Genomic DNA, 27078 nt, shown 5'->3' on the forward strand with positions numbered 1-27078 from the left:
CAGGTAATATTGTATTTATTATTTTATCCTCACAAGAACCCTGCTAGGTGAATTCCATTGTTATTTTTATTTTACAATTTGGAAAACTGGGTCATCAAGTTAAGTGATATATATTTTATCCTAGTTATAATAGGCCATACAACTAGGAAGTGTCTGAGGCAAAATTTGAATTTAAGTCTTGTGTTCTATTGAATACACCACCTTCTTCCTGGCTTCCCAAAAGAGTTTAAGTAAAACAACTCTAATCTCTCTTCTACATAACAGCCTTCAAGAAACTTGCATTTTCTCCTTTAACATCCCTTGTTCCTTCAATCAGTGGGATATATGTATATAGTTTTCAATTCATTTGCCATCCTACTGACCTTCCTCTAGTAGATGCACTACAATTTGTTATTCTACTTCCTAAATTGAATACTATATTATATATGTAGGCTGATGGAAACTTTTTTTTTTTTTTTTTAAATCAGTGCTGATTGGCAACTCTTTTATGACTTATTTGCCTAAGGCACTGAGAACTTATGTGATTTGTGTATGGATACAGAGTCTCAGAGGTGGGACATTAATCTAGGATTAATGTAATATATATGATGGCCTGATACCCATTTATTACAATATACTTTTTCATGTTCTTGTATACGTTTTTAATTTTAAGAGTACATTAAGAATTAAGAAATATAGGACAATTCTAAAGAGGACAAATTAAGAGGCACTGAAAATCAAATTATCCTATTCCAGAATCTTGCATACAGTATTCAAATTTATTTGTTATGTTTGCCAAATTCTAATGTTATCTTTTTTATCTCCATTTTCTTTACATGTAAAAATGCTTGGGCTAGATTAGGAATTCATAACCTGTGGCCCATGAATTTGATTTAAAAAAATATTTTGATATTTTCCTTTGTCCAGGTATTTTATTTTATTTTAAACATTTAAAAAACTGAGAAAGGGTCTATTACCTTTAGTAGACCTCCAAAGAGGTTCATAATGGATAAAATAGGTTTAAGAACTGAACTAGATGATCACCATGAATCTTTTCCCTTATGATATTGTCATGGATTAAGATTCTGTACACAAAGGTAAGATGAGACAATCTCCTAATGAAATATGAAAAAATAACTTTATAATGCCATTTAAAATCAATTATTCAACAAGCTACAAATTCTTATCAAGAATATTTAGTTAATAGGCTGAACAAAATAAGCTGAGTTGAATTTGTTATCTGACTTTCTACTCCCTGATTAGCTTTTTCTACAATCACTGAGCATCTTAGAGTTCTCACTCAAAAAAAAAAAGAGTGGGGAGTCATACTTCCAAATAAGAATTCATACAACATTTCAAGAGGCACATCATCAGCATATTTCTGGAATTATTTAGAAAGTTTCATTTGTTTTGTCAGAACCCAGAAAACAAGAAGATAGCTCTTCCAACTACCAGTTATCAAAAAACTCAGTGCAGCTACTAGATTCTTTTCCCATATTTCCAGTTCTGTGACATTTCCATTTGAAATAAGAGCAGTTTCATAGCATACTAAGGAGTCACAGAAACTCCTCTTAGATTAGATCTAATCTGACATCTAATCTAATCCATACCATAATAAAAATCTTTACAACATCTCTAAGGAATAGCTATCCATTTTTGGATCAGCAAGCTGCAGAGTATTAGGAGGTAGATTTTAATCCCTTCCTTAAATTGTCTTGAAAGCCTGAGTGGACAATCTTGATCTAAGTAAGCAAGGCCCCATTTATTCTTGAGCTTTGCCTGAGTGAGGAGTACAGAATCAAGACTCTTGTGTAAATTGATTCTCAATTTTGTCTAGGATGAAAGACACCAGATGTAACCTTAAGAGGCTGATTGTGATTTTTGGGGGGTTGTTATTGTTTTTTTTTTCTCCAAGGGGCCTCTTAGGTGTCTCCCTTTGCTCAAATGACAGCTTTCAGGTGATGTGGCCAACAACTGAAGCAAATAATCTGCCCTCAGGAGAGTGTGTATTGTCTCCAAATGGGCAGTCCTCCAGAGAAGGGTTCAGCAAGTAAATCAGAGCCAGAAAGTCTGTGTCACTAAGAGTTTTAGCTGAAGCTGATAGCTTGAAGGACCCATTGTCTGAGATCTCGAGTCTTTAGGTAGGTATGTGATTATAACCCTGGCAAATGATTCAAGTGCCTGGAGTATAAAATAGCTATTAATTAGGACACCCAACATTCAAGTGTTTCAGTAATGAGAAATGGTTTAAAAGCAAATGGAATTAACTTCTTGATGGATGGTAGACATTTTAGCTAGTTAAAATGGTGGCACTTGGGGAAAAAAAACAATTCAAAAGCTACTACAGTCACAATCTGTACATTAACATTTTTCCAAGGAGTTTCAAATTTCCTCCATGCAGCAAGATATAGGACATCATTTTTAATATAAAACTTGAATTGAAAAATTTGTAGTAAGCATCAACTACATGTAAAACACTATGCTAGTTAGATATTGTATAATATAGCACACAAAGTGGGTTCATAAGATCATAGAATGAAATGGTTAGAGATGAAAGGGATCTTAAAAGTCATCTCGACTAGTTTCTTCATTTTGGATATGGGAAAACTGAGATCTACAAAGGCTAAATGAAACAGAGTTTTACAAGATAAGATTAAATGACTTGTTTAGCAAGGTCCACAAGTTGCAAGTAGCAGAACAAGGGTCTGGAATTTTCTCATCTGATTCAAAATTTAGTGCTTACCACTATCATAATACCACCCACTTCTGGAAAGCACTTTGAAACCTTTAAAAATTTCATAAATGGCCATTTCTAGAGCTAATGAGCTAATGCTTGATTATTACCTATTGGTTATTACTAGCTAATTGGTTATTGTAGTTGAGATACTTTTTAAGGTATAGGTGATTTTAGAGTGCCCTGGAAGACCCTTTTAATTCTGATAGTGTGTGATTTTGGGTCTTGATGTGATTAGCACAGTACCATCTGCAAATAGCAGCATCAGGAGAACTTTACTATCCATAGGGAATTTCTATTTCATTTGGTCCCTACACAAAGGATTCTTTATGTAAAATTATGCATTTCAAAAGGTAGTGTTTTGAAAATGTCATAGTTTGAACCAAATTACTGAGAAAAGGAATAACACACAATTCATTTGCATATCTAGTCAATGATTTTCTTTTGTACTGTTTTTTTCTCTCTGTTTTACTTGTGTAATTATAATTCTAATTGTAGCCAGAGACTTCATGGAGAACCATTGCATAATCTAGAGAAGATGTTGAATTTAGAAAATTATAAATAACCCATCTATTGATTAATAAACATGTGACAGATCTTTGAATATAATCACTCTTTCAGGATGAATACACATTTATGCCAAATTAATGTTAAGGTTATTATTTTACTCATGATATTTCAAAGAATATGACCTGCTTAGTAAATTTCTAGTAATTATTTATAGAAGATTTATATATAGATTTAGGGGATATAGAAGATGATTTAGAAGATTTAGGGGGAAAATCTGGTAAAAAATTACTTTTAAAGATGAAATTAAAACTAAAAGAAAAAAATAAATATATCTCCCAATTCTTTTGCTTATGACCTATGTGAGCTTTGGCAAATTTCCTAATTTCTCTATCCCTCATTTTTCCCATCTATAGTGAGAAGACTGCAAGATCCCCTCAGTTCTGAATCTTTCACATAATAGCATGAAAATGATTAAAAGAACTTTCTAAAGAAACTAGGGTTTTTAAATGCATAGGCCAACTTGGTCAATAGATTAATGTCATATATTATACTTGTAAGCAAATTTCAAGTAATACTTTCTACAAAAGGTTACAATTAACATATGTACCTTATACTCATCACCAAACATAAATGTAGATTTATGTTCAAATATATTCCAAATGTCCTGTAAATCAAGGTTGCAGATTTCTTATTTTATATATAAGAAAACTAAGGCATCAATAGGTTGTGACTTGCCCAACATATATAGATGAATAAATGAATGGATGGCTGGATGAATAAATGGATGAAAAAGCACTTAGTGAAGCCAACTAAGTTCTGAGAAAGGTGCTAAATAGAAACCCATAGCCTATCACTGTTTTGCAGACGTTATAACAAAAGAGAGGTTTAGCAGATAGAGGTCAACCTGAGAATGGGAATGTCTTTGTCCTTCCTTTAATACAATTTAGCTATGTATGTGATCATAGACAATTCATTTATTCTCTCATAAACTCTCTATCATGATGTAGTGGAGGAGCTGAACTGTTTACACCAGCATAGAGAGTTTTTGGACAAGAAATTCCATATGTAGATGCAGTCACAGGTTTAGATTAAAATAAAAATCTTAATTCTTCAACAGCTTAATGTTCAATCATGTTATTTTTTCCACTGCTAAGTGGACTCGTTTAGAGTGAACCTGAAAGTTCACCTAAGTAATTCTACTGGGAACTACTTATGTTAAAATGTTCCCTTAGGAAGGGAAAACCAGGAATATTCCTAAAACAAGGAGAAAAGGGCAGATTATTTTTTTTTTTTAAGTAACTGGAATAAACTCACCATCAACAAAAATGCTTTATGAGAACAAGAGACAAGGCAGTAAGAAATAAATTGCAGGATACTTTTATGTGGTTATACCAGTAATCAAGAAATTGAGGAACAAAGAAGCTGCCTTTGGAGGCAGTTCCCCCCCCCCTTTTTTTTTTTTTTTTTTTTTTTTTTTTTTGCTATACCCTGCAGCGGCCATCTGTGTGAATAGCTCACAAAAAAGTCTCTTTACAGACTGTAATTAACAGGTTTCACTGTACAGTATTGCATTTCTTGGTAATTCACATGTTGTGTAACCCATGTGTACCCTTCAATCTGAACCACAGACTGTTTATTTATTCACAAAATGTTAATCTGGCTTACAAGGATGGTGTGTGTGAAATTTGGTAAGGAAATTACTAGGAAGCCTCTCCTACATGGATCAAACAGATCAAGGTTTGCAAAAAGAGGGAGAAAAAGCTGTAAAGGTCAGGGATTCTATAGAGATCTATGGAAGTTGTGAATCTGAAAATTCCATCAACACCCCAAAGTCAATGGACTCTGAATGTCAAAAAGTAACTGGTTGGCACATCTGCATAAATTTTTTCCAAGTAACCACAACAATGGAAAATGGGCCAGAACTGGAAATGAGGGGATCTTCGATTGACATGTACTAAAGTACCCAGCCACTTGGAGACAATGTACTCAGGAAATTGACTTTAATGTGAATGAAAATTATTTTTTTTTTTTCTTTTTAAAGCAGCAGGAAAATGACTGCCTCTGATGGTAATGCACTGCTGCTCTTACTCACCACTATCTTGTAATACAAGATAGGTAAGCAAACCACAACATCATTTTTTAGAAAAACAAAACAAAACAAAACAAAACAAAACAAAACAAAAAAACAAAAAAAACACTAGCAGACCTTATATAGATTGCCTTCTCTTAAGCCCTGAAAGTCCTAATTAATACAAAGCAATGAGCTATTTGTCTATAGAACTGGCATATTGCATTTTGCCATTCGGTTTTCCCTAGACTCCCATCAGATACCTACAAATTACAACTCAACTATTTAAGGAAGTTATTAGAACATATGCTTATGAATATTATCATTTAAAAATAATTGTGAATTTTGATGCAGCATATCATTGTTTGGCAGCATGAGATAGAACAATATCTTAGTTATAAGGCTAAGAGTTGATTTCATATTCCTACAAATCCATTGGTTTTTTTAGAAGAATCTTATGGTAATTAAATGGCAGCCATCAAGAACATGACTATATTTAATGATGAATGGACATTCTGAATAGTTCTGCAATGCACATCTTGGGCTGATGAGATAACTAATAACCACCATTTGTCCATTCATTGGAAGAATTCTCTATGCTCCATTGATTTATTAGACCACAAAATAAATTCTAGTCATATAAGAATAAAACTATTCACAAATAAGACTAGACAAATATTTTGGTAAAGTATAAATAAATATCCTGACAAATATATTAAAAATATAATTGTGCCATTGCTTGAACTCTGGAAGGAAAACATTATGAAGAAATAGAATAGGGAGGGGAACTTATGATTTCACTGGTGTAGGAAACCCCCAGATGAAGGAAGCAGCCGGGCGCATTGTCCAGGGTCACACTGCCAGCATATATTAGAGGTAGAATTTGAATCCACATCTGACTGAGGCTAGCTCTTTTTCCACTATGTTTCAATGCATGCTGTTCTATCTTCATATAACAAGAGTATTTAAAGAATTATTTTAGTTCAATAAGCACAAGCAAGGAAATATAAGGCATAGAACAGTATTATCTATCTACATATATATATATATATACCCATATACACCCATATATACATACACTTGTATAACATACAGTAGTACAATATAACAATATAGCAGTATTAATCATGCATACTCAATATTATATTATGAAATTATTCATATAAAACTATCCATTTTCCCTAGTTTTTTATGTACTGCTTACATTTTCAAACATTTTGTATAGTTGCCAGCAGTATTTTGAAAATAAAAGATGGTTTCCTTTATTTTAAAGTTTTAACTGATCATTAAAATCTTCTATGTTTTATGATTAATAAAAAAAAATGTGAAAGTATTGAAATGAGCAGGCTAAAGACAGAGCATACATAATAATTAATACCCTGAGAGACTTGGAATGTGCAGGCACTAATGAGAGCTTGTTATAACATAGGTATTATTGGCAGAATTAGGATAGAGATTTCTATAGTCTGGAATCAGGCCCAATGGGGATTTCTATCACCATATGAACAAACAGACTTAAAATAAGAAGACATTATATATCAGTGTTCTTAATGGAGAAATGAAGATATTCTATTTAAATGACAAAAGAACAATTTTCATTCACATATACCAGTCTCTAGGATCTATATAATGTTTTATTTTAAATATTCTTTTCAGAAGAAGATAGAAAAAAGGTGAAAAACTGTTGTTTGACTTTAAGAATGAAACATTTGAACCAAATAAAGAGAATGAGAAATCCAGGACACTCATAGTCAGTTGCTCATTTGTATATGAATATGTAAAAAATTATAGTTCAGTTCTTTGACACAAAGCTGGATTTATCCAAGGCATAATGAAAAGGTATCTTTATAAAAACGTAAAGATAAAGATTTTTTTTTCATTTTATGTTCAAATGACACTTCTATTCACCCAGATTCAAAGTACCTAAATAACAAGTAGTACTAGGGATAATTACTTAATTTCTCCATAGATGGGAAACCAGCACTTTGTCGATATTGAATAGTGCTATTATTTACAGCCACTTAAAAGCTGTGGCAAGGTGATAGATCCCAAAGGATCCTAATCTGAAATCCTGTTACAAGGAGACTGAACTCTTATCTTGGATTTACTTATTTTATTAGCATTATGATTATCTGTATTTTACTACTAAATTATATTTTGTACTTTGTATTTAAATTTAGAACCAGTTGTATTAAATGTCCTTTACCTGACATCAGAATAAGTCCAGAGACTGAAAACTTGATTGACTTTTGTCATGGAGATATTTATAAAGTCAAGATCTCTCTGTCTTTGTCTTTGTCTCTCTCTCTCTCTCTGTCTATCTCTCTCTGTCTCTGTCTCTCTCTCTGTCTATCTCTCTCTGTCTCTCTGTCTCTCTCTGTCTCTCTCTTTCTCTCTCTCTGTCTCTGTCTCTCTCTGTGTTTCTGTCTCTGTATCTGTGTGTCTCTGTATGTCTCTGTCTCTGTCTCTGCCTCTGTGTGTGTGTGTCTCTCTCTCTGTTTCTGTCCTCTTTCTCTCCATTTCTCATGTATTTATCTATTTCTCTTTTCTCTCTCATTTCTTTATATCTTTCTGACTTGAAATCTTACAATCCAGCAACTCTTCCAAGCACGTTTAGCCACAAAGCTTTAACAATTTCATAACAAATAAATAAATAAAAATTCAGCTTTAATTCTTAAATAATGCTTTAATGTTGATATTCTTTTTGCTGTCACAGAACATGAGAATTTAATACCTTATCTCCCCAGCTATTTCTCTCCCTCTTGCCCCCCAAAAAACTCCTCTTACTTGTACTCATGTATACTAAATTATAGATGTACATGTTATTGCCCTCAAAGAATAGAAACTCCTTGAGGACAGGAACTGCCTTTTATCTCCATGTCTCTAACACCTTACACAATATCAGGCATGTATGAATTAGGTGCTTAATTGGTTATTGTTTAAATGCTTGATTAATTAGCAAATGATTTTCTTAAGTTGATGTGGCTGACAAAATTCCACACCTGGCAGCCAGTCTTCTAATGATGATCCTGCTTAAATTAGCTAGGCTGAGTTGTAAACTAAATACCATAGTCAAAGCTTTCCCAGCTTGTTAAGACTTGCCATAAGTTGAGGACTCCTAACAAAAAAAAAAAAAAGGGGGGGGAAAGAAAAAGGTCAGGGGAGGAGAATTTTGAGAGCAAATGATCATCTAACACTGATGAAAGTTCAGAGGGAGATCTCTGGACCTTTGGAATACATTTTAATTTCATTATGAATTATATTTCTTAGGAAGACAGACAGTCCAAAGAAATCAGAATTTACTATGCATACCCTTTGATCCAGCAGTGTTGTTACTGGCTCTGTATCCCAAAGAGATCATAAAAGAAGGGAAAGGACCCAAGGGTGTAAAGATGTTTGTAGCAGTATTTTTTGTGGTTATAAGGAATTAGAAATTGAGTGAATACTCATCAACTGATGAATGGTTGAATAAGTTATGGTATATGAATGTAATGGAATATTATTATTCTTTAAGAAATGACAAATAGGCTGATTTCAGAAAAGCCTGAAAGATTTACATAAATTGATTCTAAATGCTGTGAGCAGAAGCAAGAGAACACTGTACACAGTAATAGCAAGATTATGTGATGATTCCCTTTGATAGATATAGGTCTTCTCAGCAGTATATTGATCCAAGAAAATTCCAATGGATTGAAAACAGAAAATGGAAGATGGAAAAAGGCATCTTCATCCAGAGAGAGGGTACTATGGAAACTGAATGCGGATCAAAGCATAATAAAATCATACTATTTTCATCTTTTTAAAAATTTTGTTTCCTTTTCCTTTCTTGTGGTTTTTCTCTTTTGCTATTTTTTTCTCTCACAACATGACCAATATGGAAATATGTTTAAAATGATTGTACTTGTAGTAACAATATCAGATTGCTTGCTGTCCTCAGGAAGGGAGAGATGAAGGATTAAGAGAGAAAAAAATTTGGAATCCAAAATCTTGCAGAAGTGAATTTTGAGAGCTATGTTTACAAGTAATTGTGGGAATAAAATACTGAATGAAAAAAAAGAATTCAGAAATTTCAGGTTTTCTTTTTTTCAATGCTATTCCATAGGAAAAAGGAGATAAATGAGTATCTGTCCAAGTGGTCAATTGCTGGAACCTCTATGTATGCTGCATCTAATCTACAAATTAATAGCTGTCTGTGTCTATTCTTTCTTTGATCATTTTATAATGAAAAGACTTTATCTCTATGATGTGAGGGCTGCCTCTCTGACAATGTAGACTGAGATTTGACATCTTTGGGGGGTCTTGTGTCTACATTATGCTAAACTCTTACAATGTGCAGCTCCTGTTTGACATGATTTACTTTCTGATCATATGACCATGAAACAGATTTGTTTTTTTCAATGGTTTGAAAGTATAACGGTATAAGGACAGAGAAACTGGTTCTCTTCCCTATTCCAGATATTTATGTAAGATTAAAACTGGATTTTTAAAAAAAATTAATGTTAAGAAAGCAGATAAAAAGTTTAAATATATTTCTGATTTAGTGGCAGGCAATATCTTAAACATTTGATTTCCATTTGGATTTACTTACTGACATCACTGTTTCTTCCTTCCTCAGTCCGTGTCTACTATAAATTGAACATTTAACCGAATTAAAACAAGCCAAATACATTTCTCTTTGTCTCCCAAAGTCTTGTGTTTGATTCACAATGGAAACAGATTACTAGTTGTGCCAATACACTAAGAACTATAATGATAATTATAACAACTGACAGTTATATTGGTACTTATAGTTTGCATAGTATAGATCTATATATAAAACCTGCAATGGCCCTTTGTCGATTGGCTTTAATGGCTGTGCAAAACTAACAGTGGTGCCAAGTTCTTTTTACTGATAATGAGCCCATGAGATTAAGTCCTAAGTTTTAGTATTCCCCATGGAGGTAGAGTCTCTGAATCACTCTTTTATGCATAGAGAAAATTTTTTCCATTACACTATTCATTTGTCCCTAAAAACTTCTCCCCCCATAGCATTAATGGATGCCAAATTCTATTTTTGATTAAAACATTGGGTTCCACAGCCCCATGGACAGATCCAGTATTCTGACAATTTTCTATCTGCCAAGTCACAGATTTTGGTTGTGGGAAAAGATGATTTAGTCTCAGTAAAATGATTATGCTAGAACAGTCTCTATTTCCATCTTCCTGCTCCTAGAGACCATGAGAAGTGTTTCTAGTTATTTGAAAATTTTTAAAGACAAAGTTTGTTTCCAGAATTAATTCACTTATATATTATTCTGTAATTATTATTTACAAGGCAAAGAACAATTGGTATAGTCCCCATTTAAGATGGGGACTTCTATTTGCTTAACTAATCTTGGGATTCATAATCTCCAAGGTTCAGGGCAGCTAGGTGGCACAGTGGATAGAGCACCAGCCTTGAATTCAGGAGGACCCGAGTTCAAATGTGGTCTCAGACACTTAACACTTCCCTGGACAAGCCACTTAACCCCCAGCCTCAGAATAAAAAAAAAAAAGGAAAAAAGAAATCTCTAAGGTTCAAATGCTATGATCCTACTCAAATGAGTGTGTACGAAATGGTACATGCAAAATTCTATAAAAGTCTCAATGTGAAAGTCAAGTGAAGTCAAGTAGCATTTATTAAGCACATTATGCTAAGCAATAAGAATATAAAGAAAAGCAAAAATAAACCCTGCCCTCACAAACTCATAATCTAAGGGGAGAAGCAACATACAAACAGTATCTCTGTCAAGACAATCCCAAATAGACTCACAGAGAAATGCATACAATTGAGTAACAACACTTTCTTTGCAAGAATTAAAAGCAAACTAAGTCTGGTAATTCTTAAAAATTTAAGGACTGAATTTAAGAACTCTCCACCACTATACAAATAAGGTATATACAAGATAAATAAGGGAGTATTCTTAGAGTGAAACCCTTAAAGTTAATAAGAATTCAAGAATTGGGAAAATAGACTATGGTGTGCAGAGGCCAGTGTCACTATATCTCTGAATATGTGGAGTGGGAAAGGCATAAGAAAGTGGGAAAGACTAGGTTGCAAAGAACTTTAAAAGCCAAAGAGAAAATTTTATGTTTGATCCTGAAGGTGCCAGGGAGCCACTAGAGTTTATTAGATGGGGGAATCATATATGCTTTAAGAAAATCATTTTGATAGCTGAATGGATTAAAGGGGGAGGAAAACATGAATCAAGGAGACCAACCAGCAGGGTATTAAAAGTTTTTTAGGTATGAGGTAATAAGGGCCTGCATCAGTGTCATGGTACAGAAGGGGGAATATGTTATTTGATAAAGGTAGAAATTGTTGGACTTGACAACTGATTGGATGTGGGAGGGCAAAAGACTTAGTTGAGTTTGACATATAGATTGTGAGGAAACAGAAAGGTACTGGGCCAGTGTTGATATCCTTAAAAATAACAAGTGTGTCAGAAGGAGAGTGGGTTAAGGAGGCAATAGGGATCTCTGCTAGTGCCTCAATATGAAGCCAGAAGAGAGGACAGATCCAGAGATGATTTCATGAAAGGAATTGTATTTTAGCTGGATCCTCAAGAATAGACAGAATTTCAGAGGGTAGAAATTGGAGAGGGGGCAGCTAGGTGGCGCAGTGGATAGAGCACCAGCCCTGAATTCAGGAGGTCCAGAGTTCAAATCTAGTCTCAGATACTTAACACTTCCTAGCTGTGTGACTCTGGGCAAGTCACTTGATCCCAGACTAAAAAAAAAAAAAAAAAAGAAATTGGAGAAAGGAATTCCAGAGCAAGACAAAGGCATAAGCAAAATGTACTGGGTTGGTAAAAGTTAAGAAATATTTGGGGCATGTTGATTAGTCCATTGTAACTAGAGGTATAAAGTACATGAAAGAGAATTTGTAAAATAAACACTACAAAGATTAGAGCTAGATTATAGAGAAATTTGACTATCAAAGGAATTGAGATTTTATTTGGTACCTAACGTTCAGCAAATACAGATTCCTTTCATGCCTAGTATCTTACAGAAAGTAATTTTCCAGAATTTTTAAAAAAGTTAACAGCAGAGAATTTAGCTTCTTTATAATAACTTTTGAAAAATAGACTATTTTATTCTATATAGTACAGGATAGACTCTTGGGGTTGGAATGGGTCTTTAAGAACATTTGATCTAGTCCCTTCAATGATGTAGATGAGAAAACTGATGCCAAGAGAGGACGAATATTTAAAGAGGAGATAAATAACAAGGGTTGCATTTGAATTTAGGGCTATTATTGATGCCAAAGCTGGTATTTTCTCCCATGAACTGATTTAGTCATTTTTATTTATTTCCCATATATGATTTATGGGGCAGCTAGGTTGTCTTGATGAGCTCAACTCCAGCCTCAGAGATTTACTAGCTAAGTAACTTTGGACAAATCGTTTAATTCTACTTGCCTCAGTTTCCTCATTTTAAAAATTAGTTAGAGAGAAAATTTCAAACCATTCTAATATCTCCAGGTATATCTTTGGATATAACTGAGCAACAACACCACATATTTTGCAGGGGTTAAAAGCAAAGTAAGATTGGTAATACCTAAAAATTTAAGAATTAATTTTGAGAGCCTTGTCCTCCTAAAATAATTCAGTGTTTTGAAGTAATTTGTACTGGTTCATTTTCAATTAACTGCTTGAAATGAAATGAAAATATGTGAGAAATAACTATTTTCTCTCTTTGATGAATTTCAAGTTTTGAGAAATTAGATACAGAAATATAGGAAGTGAAAATCATAGAGAGGTAAAAGGTTATTATGCATAAAAACAGAGTATCAGAGATAAGAGGCTAACCCAAGTCTTCTAACTCCAAATCTAGTTGGAGTCATTGCCTCTACATAGCTGAGCTCACCAGTATAGATGAGATTAAAATAAAAAAGTAATTTTCAAGTCTATATAAAAAATCTTATGCAAGCAAGGCAAAGTCAAACTAAAACTATTTGACAAAGAAACTTATTTTGACTTTATGATATTCTGAAGGGGTATATTAAAAATTGATATTCTTTATTGAAGAGTTGGAACAGCAAGATGGTGCAGTTGATAGAGCACTGGCCCTGGAATCAGGCGAACCTGAGTCCACATCCAATCTTAGAAACTTATTAGTTGTGTGACTTTAGGCAAGTCAATAAACCCTGATTGCTCTCCTCTCCCCCTAGAAAAACAAGAAAAAATCTAAAACCAAAAGCTCTCAGATTTGCAGACTTCCCAGGTAATTTATTTACTAACAAAACTCAATCCAGTTTTATATGACTTGATCTGAAAATCACTGCATATGCATTGAAAAGAGCCACATTTTACCCATGAATCATTAAAGGATATTCATTCTTGATTCTGCTTTAACAAACATGAAAAATAAATTCTAATTGGAGTTGTCTGTGTTCCACACAAAAAAGAAACATGAATATCACAAAAGGAATTATGGATAAATAGCAAGAGAGATACAGATAGAATGGCAACTAGCCATACAATCTTTAACTAAGACTCTAGTTTAATTAAACCAATCTAAATCCCAGTGTGGCTTATTTTTCTTGTCCAGCTCAATTAAGCCAACACACAGACCTAGTTTAGAGGGCAATTTGGTGTTTCTTTTTTTCCCAGCAAAGGAGAAAAATGAGGACAAGTACAGTATATGAAAGAACTGTAAAATGAGACATCTTGACAGATTATAATATGGTGTCTCATCAGATGATGGGATGTTTTGACTACATGGCTACAGCAGGGCTATAATTTAAATACCATTAATGGGACACAAAAGCAAGAGCAAAGAGACAGAAATATCGTAAAAGTCTTTTGGTCTCTAGGCACAATGCAGATAAAATTGTCCTTTTGATCTTGTGGTGCCAACTCTACTATCTAGAAGGAAAACTTTCCATGCTTCTCCTTTTAGACACAGCAGATTTTCTTTCTTTCTTTCTTTCTTTCTTTCTTTCTTTCTTTCTTTCTTTCTTTCTTTCTTTCTTTCTTTCTTTCTTTCTTTCTTTCTTTCTTTCTTTCTTTCTTTCTTTCTTTCTTTCTTTCTTTCTTTCTTTTTCTTTTCTTTTTTGGATATCTGTTCAGTTCTTACCATGCAGAAAGCACAGTAGATTTTATTATTATAGAATTATGTTTTTAATGGGTTAATCTGTACAGGTTTATGCCTAGATTACTTAGTTATTAATTCAGTCTTTCAATTGAAATTTTTATTTTTTGAGTTACATCTGAGGTAATGAATGAAGTTCTGACTTTGGTATCAATCAGCCAAGACTTGAATTAAAATTTCAGTCCTGCAATTTACTAGTTGCAGGATTGGAAGCAAGTCCCTTAACCTTTACATACTTCATGCAATCCCATAGCATTTATTCTATTAAATATTAGAATTCTGCAATCTTCTTTGATGGAATTACCCATTAGTTTTCTTATACTCACAAAATCTCAGATCATTCATGGATTTGCAAGGCATGATGCTAAACATTGTGTTTTTTTAAAGGGTTCATTCTGACTATGTATCTCTCTTTTGATACATACTGGTTGTATGAGCCTGGAAAAGTAACGTATTTGCAATAATAGAGAAAACTTCTTCATTGAGAGTTCTATATATCACATAAGTCAGTCAAGAACTCTTCCCACTCCCACCCCCAAATAAGACTTTGATTCCTTTAAAAAAAAAAGTTTTCTTAAAGAAAAGAGTAAAAAAGTGCTTTAATTAGATTTTTTTGAAACATAACTCACATTTCAGATTTAAAGAAATAGATTCGAGATTTAAAGAAATAAAATACCTTGCTCAAGACATGTTTGCTGGAACTAAAACCTAGATATTGATTCCTGTGTCTAGTGCTTATCGATATGAATTTGGAACATAATAGGTGCTTAATAAATGCTGATAAATTGATTGCTCTATCTCCTGTTCCATACATGATGCTGAAACTAAATGGGAAAAAAGCTTTACCTCAGTCTTTGATATACTTACATCATCATTCATTTTCTAAAGAGTATGGAGACAGTTCCACTCAATAATTCAAACATATATCAAGTATTTGCTATATATAGTATAAGTACTTGGCTAGGCATGGAGCAAGGTGGTTTCCAAGGAAGGGGACAAAAAGAGATAAATATAAACATATATATGTATGTATGTGTTCTATTGTGCATATGCATATTCATTTAAACATACATGCATAATATAACACTAACCTTTTAAGGTGATATCAGTATAACAGGAGGAAGTACAACTACATCCATAACTATGCTATGAGTTAGAGTGATTTTTTTTTTCTTTTGCAAGCCTGGAATGAATATTAGTTCAAATTTGACCTAAAGATACTTGCTAGCAGTATGACCATGAGCAACTCTTTTGTTGTCTACCTCAGTTTCTTCAACTTTAAAATGGGGATAGTAATAATAAGTATTGTGAGGGTAGGGCTATGTGAGTACCAAATGAAATAGTATTTATAAGGTACTTAGCAAGTACCTGGCATATAAACACTTTATAAATGCTTGTTCTTTTTCCTGACCCTTCTTCCCATCAAAGATAGCTAGAGGTCACAAGTATGTCACAAGTCTCTCCTATAAATTTGATAACTAATAAACCTTAGAAATATGTTCTGTTAGACAAATCAGAGTTGATTTTAGGCTGATCAAGCCACTTAGATTTGCATTCTTCATGAAAAGCATATTGTTCTTTGAAAATACATGCTATCTTTTAAAAGAGAATTTGTATAAATTTTGATAATAGAGTCATTATTCCTAGACAAAAACTTAAATAAAAGAAAGCAGCCATTGACATTTATGCTTACTCATGCTGATTTCAAAATAGAGTAGATCATTGTACATAACCTATTTGAGTTTATAGGCAGATATATAATATATATAATATATGTATGTATGTATGTATGTATACACACACATACATGGTCACATAGCAAAATTTTGCAAATTATAACTTTTAGCATGTAAAGTATATGTCAGTTTTTAAGCATATAGGCAGCGTTAATATGAACTATGTGACTTTTGTAACTTAATTTTTGAACAAAATAAAAGGAACAAAATTCTTTGCAAAAGAAAGAAAATCAATGATTTAATTAATCAAAATTTTATTAAAAACAAACAAGCTTGTCACTGAGATAGGCACCAAATATTGCATATGCCCTTCATTCATCCTACTCTTATCTAATATGTAAATTACACTTGAAGATAATTTCTTATTTAATTAAAGGATGAGGTTTTTGGAGCAAGCATATATTTAAACACAAAGCAAAATTTTCTACTCTGTCAAGTCTCTGTTGCTAGGATGGGGAAATCTTAATAATAAACTTCAACTGAAATCCAGTTAAAAAGCCTAAAGGCAATACCTTTCTACATAGAGGTCTACTGAGTTTCATCTCAGCATGTCAACTATCTAGCCAATTAGTCATTAAGGACTGAGACCTCTATTTGTTATTTTAAACATTAAAAAGTTCTATTTTTTTCTCTCTAAGCCAAAGTGAAAATGGCATCAGATATTTAAGCAAAAAGTAAAATCAAAACTTGACTGTGAACTTTTTTCCTTAACTTTTTTCTCCCTTTCAAGAATTGTGCATCTATATATCTTTGGCAAATTCTTTGAAATCAACAGCATAATGTCTTTTTTTAAAATCAATGATAGGCAGAAATAAATCAATTAATAAGTATTTATTAAGTACCTCTCACATGTTAGGACTTGGGATATGTGGTGAGTAGGCAGAGAAAAAAATGCATTAATCTCTATTTTCAAAGATCTTCTGTCAAATCAAATGGCCAGTTTCATAATATTCATGGAGAGGCTTGTTTTGCTGAAAAAAAAAAAAAATACTAGGTTGTAAGCTCTTTGAAAGCAGGGACTAGGACTTATTCATCTTTCTATCTTCTGTAGCACCCACCTAATACAATGTTTTGTTCATAATAAGTACTGAAAAATACATATGGAATATTCAAAACTTATGAAATAATAAAAGATTTGCAAAGATAAAATCTCTAACAGTCCTATGGAAATTAAAAATACATCAATGGCAGTTTGCCTACCCCTCAAATAAATGCCAAAGTATTGTGAAATTGCTAATATATAATCCTCAGGATATAGTAAGATAAGTAGAATTGCAAAGAAACACCTCAAAGTTTGATGCCAAATTTCTTATCATAAGTTTTTAATGAATCAGATAAGTGAGTTTAGATAACAGAGAAGACAAACAATCAGGGAATAGATTAAATATTTTATACTTGATTCTGAAGTTATATTCCCCAGCCATCTTTAATCTTTCTGGTCTCCATATCTGCGAATAGTCTGCAAGTATCAACCTTAGGCAGATGACATAGTTATATTTCAAACTAGCAGCCATGGAGCAATAAAAGAGGGGGAAAAAAAAAACAACATGTCACCGTAAAAGTAAATAATCATCTTTTATGACTAAAATCTCTTTAGAAAATTTGAGGGAATAAAGAAAAAAAATTTAAATATGCTATATCTTTTGGTTGTATTATAAACAAAATATTGATAAAAGTAAAAATGTTTAAACTTTTCTGAGGGTATTAAGAATTCTGCTTTATATATATATATATATATATATATATATATATATATATATATATATATATATATATATATATGAAAGGTATGGTACAGATTTTATTTGACCAGCTGGAAAGAATAAATAACAGTAAGAAGTGAAAAAATGAGGAAAAAGAAATATAAATAATTTACATAACTTTAGCAAGTTATAACATTACTAAAATATTTAATTTAATAATTTTCATAAGTTCATTATTATTGAGTACTTTTGTAGGCATTGTGGAGTTTACAAAAGTGAAAGCTTGGCTGGGAAGATGGTATTTTTAAATCAACCTTGAAGGAAGCATACTAAGCAGAATGATAGTGTTGGGGGTGTATGAAAAAGAGTATTCAAAGCAGAGAGATAGGTGTGATTAAAGGCACAGAAGTAATAAAACATTAGATACATTTAGGGGAAGATGAATAGTCCAGTTTGGTGGGTATTTAGAGTATATGAAGAGAAATGATGGTAGACAAGTCAGAAAAATGTAGGCTGAAGGCAAGATATAAAGGACTGAGAGAAAATATAGTCCAGAGAAGTTTAAAAGCAATAAAGAACTACTGCTCATTTTTGAGCAGATTAGTGACATAAGGAAACTGTGAATAAGGAGATTAATTTAATAATCGTATATAGGAGAGAGGAGGCTGAAGTTCAATTAAGATAATTTTTAAGGCAAAATATACTGAATTCCTAAACTAAAGTTGATGGCAGGGTGAAGAGAATGGAGGAAACAGATCCAAAATGATACTGAAGAAGAATAATTACAAAGATTTAGGGATTAATTAGTCAAGGGGGTGGGAAAATTTAATGTGTGGGACAAATTAAAGATTACATTAAGGTTTTAGGCTTGGATAACAAAGGAAGATAAATCTCCATTAATAAACAAGTCATTTTTAAAGTAAGAAATATAACATTAGGCATGTTGAATTTGAAGGAAGATAGTGGGACATCTAGGTGAAGGTGTAAAGCAAACAGTTATAAATTTGGATATAGGAAGAATATCCTTAGACCTAAAAATTGAAAAATTAAAATAGATAAGATCACCAGGAAAAATAATTCAGAGGGAGGAATATAAAGGACATAATAGTGTCAAAGACCAAAACCTGGGGAATGTCAGTTTATAGTAGAAGAATGACATGGAACCAGTATAGACAGAATGAACAGCAATAAAAGGAGGAGAAATAAAAGAATGAATTGTCTCAGAAGTGAAGGAGTAATTTCCAAACAAAAGGGATACACAGCAGAATTAAATAAGTGAATGATTCAGAACAATGAAAACAAGAAAGGGCCTTTGAGTTTTGTTACTGGGAGGTCACTGGTGTACCTGAGGAAAGCAGTTTCAACAGAGTGCCAGAAATAGAAGCCAAGTGGCAAGGGGCTGAGAAGTGAATAGGTGATAGAAAAAACAGGATGACAAATATTCTTGCAAAGTTTAGAGGTGATGACTGATAGAAGAGTTTTTTTTGTTTTTTTTGTTTTTTTTTTGCAGAGATAGGAATATCTTGAACATGTTTTAGGTCAAAGGGGAAAAAATCCAGTATATAAGAAAAGATATAAGATCCAGGAGCAAAAAGGCACAGGCACTTAATTCTTCATGAATTAAGGATCTAGAGAAAATAAGAGGGAATGGATTGTCCAAAGAGAAATGGGAAAAAAAAAAAAAAAAACTATTATGCTGACAGAAAGCTTGAAAAACATTGTAGGGAACTGATATAAAGAAGCAAAGAAACAGTAAATAAAAACAAGCAAACAAACAAAAAAAAAAGAATGAGATCTAATTATAAATAAAATGTTAATAATGTGGCCATATTTTTATATTTAAGAAATAGAAGAAATAAATCTCATAGATTTGCTTATGCTGCATAGACCACATTTAGTGTTTAAAAACTTATATAAACAAATATCATGGGATATAGATTAAGTTTACAAGAAAAAAAAACAAAAACATGAAAAATTTTAAGAAGATATAGCTTTCCTATTAAAATCCATTTGTTTTTCTAAAATAACTCATTTGAAAAAACAATATGTTAGAAAATAAGATCAATAATTAAATTGAACTAGTTCAAACACAAACAAAATATGTTAATCCATGATTTATTTATCTTGATTTTTTTCCCTGAAGCAGTTGGGGTTAAGTGACTTGGCCAGGGTCACACAGCAAGGAAGTGTTACCTAGTTGCCCCATTTATCGTGATTTAAAAAAAAAAAAAATCTCACAGGAGCCTGGGTAAAAAGGTTTTTCGGGTTTTATCAAATCAAAAGCATTTGCAAAATCATTTCAGACATTCAGTGGACCCAAAACACAGCTGGGTTTGTCCATCTCTTAATCATTATGATTATTACTTCTACTAAAGGTCTCTTTTGATTTCAAACAAACTGATAAATATCTGAAAGTCTCTATTAGCTAAAGGATAATGTGGGCAAACATAGAGATCAATGTTTCCCAGAATACTTTCATTTCTATTTTGAATGACAAAAATCATATTTCAATATATAATTTGGACTTGATGATCTTTTGAATGATAAGCATTAATCACTTAAAAATTTACCAAAAGAGAGAAACTCATCAAATTAACCTGGCTAAAAGAGGGCAATGGTGGAATGAGTTTTAATTCATTATCATTGCATTAGTCTATTACAGTCATAAACACAACAAAAGCCTTGGTGGATTGCAGTGACACATCTGGGAACATCCTAGTACATACAACTCACATTCTATACACACATAAACCTTGTAATAGAGTTCTTTCTCCATAGGAGGAAAGGCTTATCTTTTTACACATTAATCATGTTAAAGTTTACAAATCACAAAGTATAGATTTGTGAGAAAAAAGCCAGCTTTTTGTAACTCCAAAATCTGATTCTTCTAAAACTGTTCTCTATTGTTTTCTTGACAGATCAAGATGGCTGTTAGTATTTCTTTTCCAATGACCAGAAAATGTTTGTAGTGATTAGGATTCTTCATTAAGTAGAGTTTGTTTCCTGATTTAGGTCAAGAATCCCAGCTGTTACAGTAGCAGTAAATTAACAGATGTCAGCACTATATGGATATTGAAGTAATAGCAAGAAGAGGGGATTTCAATTTTATTACCCTAGATTTCCATCACTGTTGACACTTCTAGCAAAAACTTGAAAGTTAGTGGAGTAAAGAAATGAATTCTGAGCAGAGGGACTAAAATTCTCTGGTATCTAAGTAGGGCCATTTTGTCCATGTGAATCTATCTTCCACAATAGGTCTATCTAAAGATATCACTATGGGGAGCACCAAAGTGAGTAGATAATTTTAAAGCTGTCTCACTTGTTTAGGTTTCATTTATAAAATCACACCCTGCATCTGAATCATCAGCAACTTCTTGTTCAGTTCAAGCCGGAACTCTATAACAACATTAACTGTGAGCAAAAAGAAAGTAGGTCACGGTTTAATACTGGTGATGTCAGGATTCAGCTATGTACAAGGCAGCTGCTAGCTAATGGTGAATGGAATACAGGAGACCATGAAACATGATTCCACTGTATTCTCTAAAGTGTGATTTCTTCTTTTAATAGCCCAAACACATCATTTAAGGACACTTAAAAATTTCAAAAGACTTTCAGTTAATATGGAAATTATAAGCTTCTATTTGGAGGTATGAATCAAGGTACCATATTGCTATTGATCATATCACATATGTGAAATTAACAAGGATATAGTCTTCCAGTAGCCTACCCCTTTCTCTTTATCCTTCTCAACAAATACAGCACAACAAAGGCAAATCTGTTCACCTAAGTATGAAGTTGGTGGAGCAACTTCAGTCTTTCACCCATTCTATCCACAAATGGTATTACTAAGAGCATTTTGTTATACCACATTGAGCTAAAATGCTTGATAAATGATGGATGCCTAATCAAACAAGGGGTCTATCAAATTATTATAAGATAAAAAACAGAAGTATTTAATTAGTTCCTTACTCTTCCTTTTTACTTAGTCCTTCAAGATTTATGTCTTTCATTAAAAAAATGAAAAAAAAAACAAACCTACCATCTTTTGAGAGGTGGAAAAGAATGTCATGGAGTGACTGGGATGAATCGAGACAGAAGGATTTCTGTACAAGGAAAAGAACTTGGCTAAGAACTGCTGCTTGATATAATGAAAATATTACACTCAAGAAGCAGAAGCCTAGAATTTTATCTTGGCTCTACCAGTTACAGGAGCTTTAACTACTTCTCTGAGTCTCACTTTTGTCACTGGAAATTAGGATAATATTACTTGTGATGTCTATATATCACAAGATTGCCATGAAAATCCAATAAAATAAAGTAAATAATATGCTTTGTAGCCATAAAAGTTCTTATGAAGATAAAGAGTATATATAAAGTGCCTTGAGAACACCAAGGTGTTCTAAAAATATTAGCTTAAATATCTATGTATATATGCACTCATATATACACACATATCTACATAAATTTATATGTATATATATACATATACATATATGTATATGTATATATATATGCAGACACATATAAATGCTATTACTTTCACTTTCTTTAGCTTCCAGAATATTACTCTGTATTATAACAGGGAATAATAAATATTTGATTTGATGAATCACAGTGAGAATAATTGACTGAGAGAACCAAAAAGGGATATTCATCTTTGAGTATTCCTGAAAATATAATTTTTTGATGATTAACCCTTTCTCTAAATGTAATTCTTTCAAGTGGAAAAAGCTGATCTCACGTGAACTGAACTTAAACAATTCTCTAGATAAATCTGTAGAGACCAAAAAGTCTGCTTCAATAGTTGTATTTTTTTTTTTTTGGGGGGAAGCAACACAGTACATCAATTTAATATTTCTAAGAGAAAATTTCCTTTTCCATTTAACAATGTTTCTATTAAGACATTTTTATAACTTTTCAAATTAACTAACAATGATATGTTCCCTTGTACATTTTTCCTTCTTTCATCTTAATTGCATATTATATCATTTAGTACCAGATAATAGACTACAGCTATTTAAACAACCCTAAGGTATGGAAATGAAATCACTTTACTCTTTGCCTTTCTATTCCTCCTAAAAAGCAAAAAACAAAAACAAAAACAAAAACAAAACAAAACAAAACAAAACAAAAAACAAAAAACAAATCAAGCCTCATCAAGCTATATTCATAAATGTACTGTATTTCAACTGGCCCAAGTTGGAGCTATCCACACTTATTGGAAAGTCTTAACATCTAGTCTTCATCCATATTCAAGTTCATTGATTAAATTTCTCACCAGTGCTTGGGAGGAAGAAAATACACATCTGCTCTAAAATTATAAGTTAGTATTTCAAGAAAAGACAACCCCCATGCATCTTGTTCTTTTCATGGTTTCAAGGGTAATTTTAATATGCTTGAATCTGTAGGAATGTGTATTCAAATGGAAAAAGAAGAAATTCTTGGCTTCAAATATGACAACCGAATGTCTTCATACAATTTTTTGAATAAAAGTCGACCAAGGGAAGAAATATTAATTAAAAAACAGATATCCCAGCATTTGTGAGAACATTTGATTACTGAAGCAGTCATATTTTTCATCATTAAAGTCCCACCAAATTTTTGTTTAATTTTTGGGTGACAATGATAACTTTAAAAAATCTTTATAAGCCTCCTAGCTGGTTATTTCTCCCATTATCAAGACATTCCAAACAAAGAAAATAAGTCTTATTTAAAAAGTTAGTATTCTCTCTGCCCATTCTACAATTGAAATAATTTCCAAACAAATTCTGTTGATTCCCAGCATTTCAGCTACAGCATTCTCAGGTCATCTTTAATGTTGTTTTTCAAAGTTCTGTTCTGTTGTTTCTTTGTTTATTAATATTCTATGGCTACTTTCAGGATATGATGTCCTTTGTTAGCTACATGGAATTTTTCCAAGACAAAGTCAATGGATCTAACATTATAGAAGAGCTTACTGAGAGATAGAGAGCTTGCCCCATAGTTATTCTTTCTAATGGAGTTTCATAGTTCAGTCATTTTAACAGCTTCTTGTCAGAATGTTCTTTTGTGTTTAATTGTTAGGAATTTTGAGCAACAGGGCTCAGACCATCCCCCCAACACTCACCCCTCACAAAACAACTCTCTTAGAGCTACAAAGTAAAACTTGTTTTAATCTGTAAGAAAACTTAAACTCCAATAAAAGGCAAATGAATTCTTTGAGTTGATTAGTATAATCTACTTTTCAAATTTTTAAAAAGTTATACAAAGGTATAAACACATTCAGTGCCTCTAAATCTGACATTATAACTAGTATTTCAGGTGTGGAACATATGAAAATTACTGCAAACACATGCACACTTCTAGGAATTATTTTATACTTAGTTCATGGGAGAATGTTTAACATAATTGCTGTTAAAGCTAAAGAAACAATAAGACATATTGCTTCCTAAAACAGAATAATCTGAGTACATTTATCCCAAAATTAGAAAGAAAAGAAAAAGAATCTATAATTAAATAATGTGAGAGATATTATGGAAGGGAAGCTAAAGAGCTGATCTCAGTATGATAAATATCTAAGTTCAAGTGCTTTGGTGTGATGGGGATCTAGAGCATACACAGAAGATCTAATACAGTATCTCTCCAAGGAAGTAGACTTTGCAGGAGGAATGCCATATTTTATGGTTTGTTGACTACATCAATTATTCAGGCATAGATCATTTCCCAATCAATTTATAAATTTTACTTTATATTTATTGAAAGCAAATTAACATCAAATAGTCCAAAACCGGAATAGGCTCTGCGAGAACCAACTTCCAGGAGAGTTACAGTGAATGTAAGTTGCTTAGGGAGACTGTGGAGCATCCATGGACATTCTGTTACTGATTGTGGTCAGCTAGCCTCATGATGAAGAGGAATGCTCATTCATTTGGCTTTGGAGGCATTCAAAAAGGCCTGTCATAGTTGGGTTACGCCTTTTTGGCTTCTCGGTCATTGTTTTATTGTCTTTAATATGTGGCTTCTTTGCTCACAACTTCTGGTGAGATTTAAGTCTTTTCTCTCTGAGGGTCATGTGGTCTAACAATGGGGAGAACACAGCTGGTGGGAGCTTGAACCAATAGCAACAGAGAAGAAAAATCCCAACCCCTTAAGGGCAGATTTAATAGGCCTAATTCTGAGAGAGTGAGTGGGAATATGCATGTTGTACTGGGCAAGACATTTAACCTTTAAGTTTTCCCAAGCAATTCTTAATGATCAAAAGTTGTAGAATGGATATTGATTTGTATTGATAGAGGGAATTTCTTCCACTTGATTCCTTCCCTTGTGCCAATGAAATTTCAAGCCTTTTCACATATCCTATCAAAACAAAATAGTCCATAGTTCCAAGAAAATCCTGTGAATCTAGCATATAAATGCCATCACCTTGTTGAAAATTTCTAAATCAATGTACTCTCCTGTTGCTAATAGAACCTAACAATCTGGAATTCCTCAAACCTTTGAATACCATTCAATTCCTGATCCTGTTTTCTGGAAGAAGCAGAAAGCAAATTTTTCTTCTATTATCTATTCTGTCAATGCCTCTGAATGCTTCCATTTTTTGGTTCTTCTTTAAAATATTACTACTTTAAAGAGACACTCTTTGGGATACTGGTTAACACTTTTCTTCATTCATAGAAACAGGAAATGACTTTCTGCCTTGAACTTTCCTATAATCAATTACATATTTTATGATTTATTGATCATATGAGTTATTCAGGCACAGAACTTTTCCCAAAAAATTTATAAATTTATTTCATATTTATCAATCACAAATGGGTTCCCCAGCACTAGTCTTTTTTTTTTTTTTTTTTTTTTTTTTTGTTATTTGCATGGTGAATAAAGCTTATTTCATTTTGAGATGGAATCTGAAAGATGAGATGGGAAAATTAAGTTTTCTCATTTGAGTGTCTTAGGAGTAACAAATATATGTCATGATATACAAGGCATTAACATTTGTAGATGCCAAAAGATTTCTAATTGAATGTAATAGAAGCAAGCATCACTGTCCATCTTTCTTTTTTATATATTTTATTTTTTAACATTTCTTTTTATTTATTTATTTTTAGTTATATATGTATATTAACTTTTTAAATATACATTTCTTTATGAATCATGTTGAGATAGAATAATCAGAACAAAAAGGAAAAAATCATAGGAGAGAATAAAGGAATGGAAAAAGGAAGTGAACACAGTATGTTTTAATTTACATTCAATCTCCATAGTTCTCTTTCTGGATACAGAGGGTGTTTTCTATCTAAAGTTTATTGGGATTACATTGGAACTAGGGATATTTAAGGGGTGAATAGCCACTTGTTTCAGGAATGTTGCAGGGAGATTGCTTTTCAAGGTACCAATTAGACTATATGTCCTCTGAGGCTTTCTCTGTGCTAGGATTCTGTCATAGAATATAATATGTTCTAAAGAAGGAAGAACAAAACTTAGATTTGTGTATGATTCAAATATATTACTTTTGCTTTTAGTAGGTGTTCTTGTGCCATTTTCTCTAATTTGGGGCTTACAAGTTTTTTTTTTTTTTTAAAAGAATATAATTAGAGGGAAAAAATCAAACCTCCCTTTTTCCTTCTCCACAATTTTCTCCTTGAATGGGCATTGAATATCTCTTAGACATCACCTGGTAGCTAGATATGTGTCAATTAATACACTGTCATAAGCAGCATTGTGCCCAAGTCTTTGTAACCCTATTTGGGATTTTTTTTTTTTTTTTAGCAAAGATTCTGGAGGAGTTTGCCATTTCCTTCTCTAGCTCATTTCATAGATAAGGAAACTGAGGTAAATAGGATTGAATTACTTTTCCAAGCTTACACAACTAGTAATTGTATGAGATCAGTTTAGAACTCAGGAAGATGAGTCTTCCTGACTCCAGGCCAGGTACTCTACCAGTACCAGCTGCCCTGAAAAAAATCTCTTAGAAGATGGCTAATTCCCTCATTCAAAAAGGCAAAACTTGGAAGTCTGAATTAAATTCTCTTCCCTTCTTTTCTATTCAACTTTTCCTTCTTTTTGCCCAAAACAATAGCAACAAGCAGAATTCTTTTTTTCCCTTGGTCAGACACTATGTTTCCTCAGTACCTAGTATAATTAAATCATTCTCCCCTTCATATTGCTTTTTAGGATATGTGATATATCAGCTTCTGCAAGGGGCTGACCTGTCCTAATCAACCAACATCTTCTTAGCTGGAAAACAAGGGCTTCAAT

At 32.5% G+C, this 27078-nt stretch overlaps 1 long non-coding RNA gene across 1 annotated transcript in view; it reads right to left on the reverse strand.

The window, feature by feature from the left end:
• The window catches only part of LOC141565536 (uncharacterized), an 89151-nt gene that overhangs the window by 17298 nt on the left and 44775 nt on the right, over window positions 1-27078 (reverse strand). The gene's annotated exons all lie outside the window — the stretch shown is intronic.

This window comes from Sminthopsis crassicaudata, chromosome 4, assembly GCF_048593235.1.
Source record: "Sminthopsis crassicaudata isolate SCR6 chromosome 4, ASM4859323v1, whole genome shotgun sequence".
Lineage (NCBI taxonomy): Eukaryota > Metazoa > Chordata > Mammalia > Dasyuromorphia > Dasyuridae > Sminthopsis > Sminthopsis crassicaudata.